Consider the following 9,695-nt stretch of genomic DNA (forward strand, 5'->3'; position numbering starts at 1 on the left):
CATTGAATTTTTTAAAGTATGGAATCATATATTTGAAAGCTAATTTATTAGATTTTGACATAACCAAAAACTAAAAATATTGTAATCTCGTTATAAGTAAATCACTTTTCTGAGAGAAATATATGATACCCATCTAAAAGATAATCATTCGTCAAAAAGGTAAACGGCTTATTATGTGTTACTACACAATAACAGTTAACGAATCTGATTCGCGCTATTGAGTATTTATGTATATTAGCTGTGAGAAGCTAAAATAATGAGATTCAGAAACTTCAAAATAAGTCATTCGTTTGATGCATTGATTATTATCATAACACGTTAATTATTATCATGAACCCATAAATAAAGTGTTTCCATTTAACAGAAACATTATAAATTCCCATGTTCACGACACTTGTTACTGAATTGGAGATTTCAACGAGTACCAATCGAATTAGACTTCAAAGATACTTTTTCAACGTGTAACATCATAATTTGACTTAACTTTTTTTTTGAGAATTTTGGATATAATGTTCCAAGGGATACTACAGATTGTTTTTCCCGTCTAACGGATACTACCCAATTACTATGTCATCAAACATTACTAACTCATCTCACGGGTGGACAATTCGTAGAATGTGGTAATCACTAAAATGAGTTGAATTGGTTGTGTGGGGCATTTACTTGACCAATTTGCTTGCTCTATTTTGGTGGTCCTGCGCGTCGTCTTCATGCGTTTATCTCACCAGTCCCTGGAAGAAGCTCAGCCATATTGATCATCTTCGTCGCTTTCACAACTTATAGAAGCTCATCTTCAAACCGACAAACCCCAGCTAACAAGACGGATCCCTTCAGCCATTGTAGGGAAAATTCAAAGTTTATTCATGGTGTAGAACAGGCAACGGTCAAATGCTTCCGATAACGGCAGCACTGTAGAAGCTGGCGTCGTTGTACTTCTTGCACCACAGCATGATACCGCTGTACTTGGAGGATGACTTGATCACCAAGAGCACCTGTAAGATGACAGCCTGTGGAGGAATGAAGCCTGCTCCGACGGCATCTTGACTCGTCGGGAGACCCAGGAACAGCTTCCTGGCATGGATATTAGCCCAGTTAGTGAACCACGCCCCCCTAAGCCCGCTGTCGTCGCCGTTGGAGTACTGGCACGGTGGGTTTGTTGAAACTCATCGAAGAAAACAACGACCCAAGATGCTACGGTAGAAATGTGGAATCAACTCGGATGAGATAAATGTCAACGTATAGAGACAGATCACAAGAACCTCTTTACATCACGGGCGGGCGTGACGTCTCGGTGCAGGGCACTGGCTTCTCGTGTGGTGCATTAGAGCAACTCCTTCTTCAACTCCCAAGCCAATTGAGTAACCACCAAGGAGTGATGAAGACAAAGCAAGGGAGAGAGAGAGGAGAAGAGAGGAAGAGACAAGAAGAATGAACAGAAAACTCACTTGACGGCTGCTAAACTGATTAGGATTCAAGGGGGATGAACACCCCTTTAAATAACAGAGAAATGGGCCCCAAATGGCCTATTTCTCACAAAAGGACAAGAGGTGGGGGGTGCACCTCGATCCACGCACCCTCAAGAGGGCATGGACAAGTCAAGCCCCACCTTCTCGTGCATTCCCACGGTGGGGGGCTTACAAACCCCAACAGGGTTGTTGTAGAACTGCACCCAGATGAAGTTGAAAATGCCTACGTTGATGGCCGAGCCAAGGAAGTGGTCCAAATAGGGGCACTGCGGCGTGGTGGATAGCAGCACCAGCTGCCCGAAGTTCTTGAGCGACTGCCCGAGTTGAGCATAGTAAGCGGTCAAGCCTTGTTCGATGTCGAAGTTGACACCGTCCAGCGAGGCATCTCCGCGAGGCCTGGACATGGACTGGCCGCCTAGGAAGTTATTCCAAAGATAGTCGGCGAGCTGCTGGGCTTCGTGGGGTGAGGCAAGGCTGTAGTTGCCGGTTCCACCACCAATGGCAAGGAGGACCTTCACGCCGTTGGACTGGCATGCGCGGACGTCATTGCTGAGGCCCGCGCAGCCGCCCGAGGGGGGATCGCAGTGGCCGGCGAGGTTCAGAGTGGGAGGCTGGCCGTAGCCAAACTGGAAGAGGAAGCTGATTATCACGTACCTGTACTTGTCGGTTTGGCAAGCCTGCGCTAGGGTTCCCTCGCTCCCATCATCTCCCTGGCCGCAATACACAGCGATCTCCCCCCCTCTGATTTTTAAAGGCATGGAGATTGCCAACTGGACGCAGAAGATGGGAAGGAGAGATCCGCATTGAGGGAAGAAGCTGTGGTTCTCAAAGGATGATGAAAGAGTGAACATGTACTGACCTCCCCGGGACGTGGGCTTTCTTTTATAGCGAGCGCTCATGGGAATTGCAGCCGGGGGGATTGGGGATGGGGTACCATCAGTCTACGTGTTGATGGCTAAAGCAATAATGTTGACGTTCCCCCGTTGGAAGACTCGTTTTCAAGGAGAAATGTTGAGCTATTTAAATGATGCATGATGCTCTAGTTTTATTTCTGAAATGAAGACCAACATAGGACTCAGGCTAAGAGTCTAGATACAGAAATGGAAAGGTATTTAAGCAACGCAGAAATTTTGTTCCCAGATCAGATTAATAGTTAGTTGGTTCTCTTTTAAAGGCCCAGCGTCTATTAAAGATGTGTCCATCTCCATATCTCTGTCAGCTTTTATTCGTTCACTCTTCTAATGCCATCTCGTTGACCCCTTTGCCGCGTAGAAATTTTTGGGTAGTGAAGTGACGCGAAGATAAAAGAAATGGTTTTGTTCTAACGCTTTGTTTTCATTTGACTTTTTGGTCTAAATACAGAGCCTAATGCCGGAATATAGGTCAATACTTAAAGAGCATTGATCTTCATCTCCCTATCGGCCTTTACGTTATGTCTAGTGCACTCTTTTGTGAAGGCTGACTTGTTAAGTACTGGCTCCTTCAAGTCTCAGAAGTCTTCTAGCCTGCAGTAGTAACGGTGGGAATCCCAAAGGAGATGAAACTAATTGAACAAGGACCACCCTACATTATGAATAAGCTTTGAATATGCCCACAAAAACTCGTATCTATGGAGATTTGTTACTCGAGATACCCGGTGAAAGGAATCTCACACATCTAATCACTCAGATATGAGAGATATATGAAGAGATAATTAAAGGCCGTGGGATAGTTTCTACACAGAAACCCGCGTCCATTTATAACGCCAAAAGAACAGAAGAAATCGGACTAGAGGCTTAACTGCCAAATCCCAGCCATTAAAAACAAACATATGTGATGGAGGAGATTAAAAATAACTTTGGTCAAAGCGAAAGAACGGATGAAGGGGTGTTTGGAGACCTCTAACACGTGCTGGCCATCCAGATAGGATGCCAACAATCTCCCCCTCAATCTTGATGGTCAGCATGGACATTGCATAGTCCTAGCTTCCCATGAAGTTCGATGGACTTTATTCTTCCAAGAGACTTGGTGAATATGCCCGCCAGCTGGTCTTCAATCCCAACATAATCCAAACTGATCTTCGTCTCTTCAAGGCATGAACACATGAAATGATACCTGATCTCAATATATTTGGATCGATTATGGAACACATGATTCTTTGATAAGGCAATTCCTGATTTGTTGTCCACCTTCACCTTCACAGAGATCAGCGCCATGCTCATTAGCTCCCCAATCAAACGAGCCTGCCATATACCTTGTCATGCTGCAGTTGTAGATGCAACATACTCAGCTTCGCATGATGAGAGTGCCACTATCTTCTATTTTTTAGATCCCCAGCAAATCAGATTTGGCCCATGAAAGAAGAACATGCCAATTTTACTCTTTTTGTCTTAAGGATATCCAGCATAATCACTATCTGAATAACCCATCAGAACATCTTATCCTCCTTTCCCATAGACCAAACCTAACTCCAAGGTTCCCTTCACATACCTCAAATTTTTCTTGGCAGCTCCCATATGTTCTGCAGTTGGGTTCTCCATAAACCTGCTCAGAAAACTAACTAAGAATATAACATCAGGTTTAGTATGGGTCAAATACCTCAGACTCCCCATCAAGCTCCGGTGCTCCTTGGAATTCACTGGTGGATGAACTTCATCTTTGGTGAAATTACAATGAACTTCTAAAGGGATCTGAGATGGATGACAATCCATCATGCCATGATACTCAAGCATCTTCATAGCATACCCCTTTTGACCCAACTTGATCTTTTTGGCTTCCTGGATCACCTCAATACCTAAGTATGAAGGGAGCAGTCCAAGATCACTCATTTCAGATTCTTCCTTCATCTGGGCCTTGAACTTCTCAATGTGACTTTTCACTGGACCTGCCACTATGAGATCATCAACATATACACCAAATAGCAATTGAAAGTTTCTGGAGATCTTATAATAGACAGCATGTTCTAGGGAACTCCTAGAGAACCCTAGAGAGAGCAAACAATTGTCTAGTTTGGTGTACCAAGCCCTGGGTGCTTGCTTCATGCCATAAAGAGCTTTCTTTAACTTCATCACCATATGCTCTTTCCCCATCTTGACATATCCTTCAGATTGCTTCACATAGACTTTCTCTTCCAAGTCACCATTCAAAAATGCACACTTGACATCTAATTGATGAAAGGCCAACGTCCTTGTGCTGCAAGAGATATTAGTACTCGAACAGTTTCCATCCATGCTACTGGTGCAAAGACTTCTTCATAGTCAATGCCATGCTTCCGAACATAACCCTTTGCCACTAACCTTTCTTTGTGCCTGATCACATCCCCTTGAGTGTTCCTCTTTTCCTTGCATACCAACTTGAGGCAGATGGGTGTACAACCAAGTGATGGAGAGACCATAACCCAAGTGTCATTCTTCTCAATAGCTTCCATTTCTTCCTTCATAGCACATCTCCATACTTCTAGCTTTGTAGCTTCATGATAAGTGGCAGGCTCCTCCTGAGTAAAATGTAACTCAACAGGATCAATATCAATTTGTTCAGAATTATCATATCCCTCTTCAACATTTCTGAATCTTCTTGGGGAATCCTCCTCTGTGGTTGGATCACCACGGTGTAGATAGTTATATTGAGCTTCTTCATCAACTTCAGGCTGGTTATCTGGCATCATATTGTCGACCTGACCATCATCCACATCAGAGTTATGAGTAGAATTAGGAAATGAGAATGTACCTCCATCTTCATGATCATCCTGCATCTTCCAATACCATTGACTACCCTATTCAAATATAACATCTCTATTAGCATGGACCTTCTTTGTCTCAGCATCATACAATTTATAAGCTTTAGTTCTAGTCACATAGCCAATACAAACCATAGTTCTGATTCTATCATCCAGCTTCTTCAATCTTTCTCCCAACACCTTCACAAGGATAAGAACCAAACACTCTCAAGTGTTAAATGTTTGGCTTAATACCTATCCAAACTTCATAAGGTGCAATTCCGTCTAGACATTTAGTAGGAGAACGATTCAAAATGTAAACACAAGTGCTTACTACCTCACCCCAAAGCTCATGAGGTAGATGATTCTCCTTCAACATGCTTCTTACAATGCCCATAACAGTTATGTTTCTTCTTTCAGCCACGCCATTCTGCTGCGGAGAGTATAGAGCTGAGAGTTGTAGCTTGATTCCATTATCAAAACAAAAGGATGAGAATTCAGAGGAAGTGAATTCCCCCCTTAATCAGTTTTACGACATCTTATCTTCACACTTTTCTCAGCCTCACCAAGATTCTTGTATTTTACAAAAGCTTGAAAGGCCTCACTCTTCTCCTTTAGAACTGAAACCCACATTAATCTTGAATAATCATCAACACAACAACAAAAAGTACCATCTTCCTCCAAAAGTTGCAGGTGATATTGGTACAGATATGTCAGCATTGGCAAGCTCCAAGGGTTGGCTAGCCCTGAATGATGTAGTAGGAGGAAATGGATGTCTATGATGTTTGCTAGCAATACAGTCTTTACAGAGATGATCTGGGATTTCAAGCTGAGGAAGCCCCTTCACAATCTCCTGTGATGATAGCTTCTTGATCTCAAATGCCCATACCTCGAATGCCATGTCCAAGTCAAGTCTATCTTGATCTCTACAACCATACAATTTATCACATGATTCAACTTTAGCAAGTAGAGACACCTTCTATTCTTCTTCACCTTTACTAAGAGATGCCCTTGCTGATCATAAATAAAGAGAAAGCCCGCCTCCATTGTCGTTTTACATCTTTGCTCATCCAACTGTCCAAGACTCAAAATATTAGATTTTAATCTTGGAATATAGAGGACATTACCAAGCTACATTTGCCTTCTATCTTGACGCTTCAAGATAATGCTTCCTCTTCCACAAGTCTTCGTTGTAGACCCATCTCCAAATCTTAAAAAACCAGCAGAATATTCATTTAGCTCATGGAAGAAACTTAGGTCACCTATCATATGATTACTTGCTCCAATGTCTCGATACCACGAGATCACTTCTCATCATACTTCGTATTTTTACTGAAATCCTTGGCCAAAAGTACTTGCTCCTCCCTTTTGGGCTTGGCGATCTTTCATCTTGTCCTCGTGGATCTTGAGCAATCCGACTGCTTCATCTAACGTCATGTTGTGGATGTCAATGAACTGCTCAATGATGTTGTGACAGCATCCAATTTAGCCGGCTTAGCACAAAGAAATTTGGCAATGAGAACCGTTCTTCAATAAGCTCTCCAAAATTTTCCACCTCGGTTATAATTTCAGAGAGCTTCCCTGCAAAATCCAATACCATCTCTTCGTCACCCATTACGAGTGTCTCAAATTGCTTCCTTAGAGCTTGAATATTTGCCTTGATCACATGATCAACTCTCACGTTCTTCCGACGCAAATGCTCCCACGCCTCCTCGGTACTCTTCTTGATATCAAGTTGCTTATATACCCCCTCTGATATTGCTCCAAGTATGATCGACAGTGCTTGTTGATCCTTCTTTCTTGACGCTGTCTCCAGCTCGATGGCATCCTACAAACCATGAGCTTCAAGAAGAACCATCATCCTCATGGCCCTATACGAGTAGTTAGCCTTTGACAATATTGGAAAACTACTACCTGGTTCAACAAGAGTCTTGGCTGTTGCAGAAGCATTACTGGTGACGTCTCTCTCTACAAGAGACCAATCACTTGCCTGCGATGCAGCCTGACTTCTCCTTGACGGCATAGCTTCTACTCTCTCTCTTTGGGGATCAATAACATGGCTCTGATGCCAATTGAAAGGAATCTCACACCTCTAGTCACTCAGAGATGAGAGATATATGAAGAGAGAATTAAAAACCGTGGGATAGTTTCTCTACAGGAACACACGTCCATTTATAACGCCAAAAGAACAGAAGAAATCGGACTGGAGGCTTAACTGTCAAATCCCAGCCATTAGAAACAAACATATCTGATGGAGGAGATTAAAAATAACTTTGGTCAAAGCAAAAGAACGGATGAAGGGGTGTTTGGAGACTTCTAACACGTGCTGGTCATCCAGATAAGATGTCAACACCCGGGAGTGATGAGAAGAAAGACTTACTCGAAACGAATAATCAGGCGACACATAACCCGCAACCTAGCATTGAGAAAAGACTTGGAGTATTGGAGTACAATCTAAATGAGACATGCCCTCATTCGAGTATTAGAAACTCGAAACACCATTGGGATTCATCGCATGCAATGAGACTAACCAGTATCTAGCATCGGAGGCTTACCAATTGTACCCAACGCAAAAGCTGATAGCAATGGTGTTGATTTGCCTCAAGCAAGGTGTTATACCTTAACAAACAAACACTTAAATGGGACAAAACCTTACCCTGTCCATAATTAAACCTCATGTTTTACTGGGACTGAATCGCACAATAAATACTCCGATAGATTGGTTTTTTGGATTAACCCTTTGGGATCAATTTAGTGTTATTGAACATATATGTTGATACATTCGTGATGAGGAAGCCTGGAGACCAGATGTTTTCTTTCTCTGATTATCAGTATAATTCTTCCCAAAATATACCTCAATGCTCTCCTTCAACAACAGCAGTTCAATATAATGGTTCACTCAGACCTTTGTTCGGGGGATAGGGAGGGATAGAGGGAGACAAAAGGACTTCCAAAATAGAAGGGAACTGAATTGTTGGATATTTGTAGATGCAAGGGAGAGGAGAGGGGAAAGGATCAAGATGATAAATGGGAAGGTACTCTTTGATGGCGAGGACGCCAATGCATCAGCCTGGGACACGTCACCGCAGGCAGTCGGGGTCAACACAGACGTTACGGATCCAAAGATGAAGTCAACAGAAGTCAACCCACCTCGGTCAACAGGAGTCAACGAAGAAGTCAACACACCACAACCGTCGTCCGCCACGTCACCACCCGCGCACGTCTCCACGCGCGTCATGACACGACGCCAAAGGCAGATCCACAACTGCCCTTTGGCGTGACGTGATGCACGTTTTCCCTTGCGTCTTATTTTCTAGTTATTTTCTCTTTCCTCCAAGGCCTATATAAGGTCATTTGTTTCAAGAACTCATTAGGCAATCATAATTCAAGAATTGAGTTTTCTTTCTAACTCTTCTTGGAGGATTGCCCTACCTCATCTTGCCCTAACCTTCCCGCCGCCGTGCCGTCGTCGTCATCACCGTCGTCGCCGCCGCCACCGCCGCCGTCATCATCACCGCGCGCGCAGCCGCGGTCACACGCCGCGACCGCCGCCACGCGTTATCCCCGCCGCGCCGCCGTGCGCCTCCGTGCGCGTCGCGCGGCGCGCTGCGCGTCGGCGGCGCCTCAAGCCACGCGCTCGCGCGCCGGGTGCGCTCCGCCGCACTCTGCGCGACCAGCGCGCAGACGCTCGCGCGCTCCGCGCCGGCGCTGCGCGCCTCGCGCTCGCGCGCCGCGCGCGCGCTGCTCCGTGCTGCTCCGTGCGCTCGCGCACCGCGCCGCGCTGCGCCTGCGGGAGTTCGTCGCGCCCGACCCGGCGTCCCCGCTTCATAACGTCAACTAGGGCCGGACAACGCCCGGAGCGCCCGTTCCAGTATCTCGCCGCCTTCGTCGCCACGAGCAGAATTACCTGCAGCCTCTACACGCACTACGGTGCTGAGGTATACCTGAACCCTGTGGTGTCGACGTGTTCTCCGCTCAGTATTTTCTCGGGAAGTTTCCGCCGCCGTCAGAATTAGACTTGGATTTCCTCTTCTTCTCTCCTTTTCTCGAGTGTTTCTTCGCGACGTGAATTCGAGGTATTGATTTCGGTGCTTAGGCATCGTTGCGGTGGGGGAAGACAGTACTCCCGCCCTTGATAAGGGTCGGAGCTGCACCACCAGATTTCATCGGTTTTAAGTCCGAGAATCGACCGTGATTTCTGTGGATTGTTTTATCCCTTACCCATTCCTACCCATAGCCTCGTCATCCGCCCTAAATCATCCATCCCATAGTCGTCCTACGTCAAATTGGTATCAGAGCCTAACCTGTCGCCCAGCCATTTCCGCCATCGTAGACGTCTTCATTCATCATTTGTCAGTCCCCTTGCATGCATTTGCGTTCAGGCAAACGAGTTCCCGCTCCGATGACAGACCAACCCCAAGACGGTCGTGAGGTGTCAGCCCCTATCCATGAGTTGGCGTCACCCACTCCACCGTCCTCTTCTCGCCTGGACGTTGATCGTATACTAGACGCTTTCCATAATGGTTTTCGTGATA

General features: G+C 45.2%; 1 pseudogene; it reads right to left on the minus strand.

Moving 5' to 3' along the window:
- Positions 1-884: 884 nt before the first annotated feature.
- LOC144706036 (acidic endochitinase-like) lies at positions 885-7,838 on the minus strand (annotated as a pseudogene).
- Positions 7,839-9,695: the final 1,857 nt, after the last annotated feature.

This window comes from Wolffia australiana, chromosome 7 (assembly GCF_029677425.1).
Source record: "Wolffia australiana isolate 7733 chromosome 7, ASM2967742v1".
NCBI lineage: Eukaryota > Viridiplantae > Streptophyta > Magnoliopsida > Alismatales > Araceae > Wolffia > Wolffia australiana.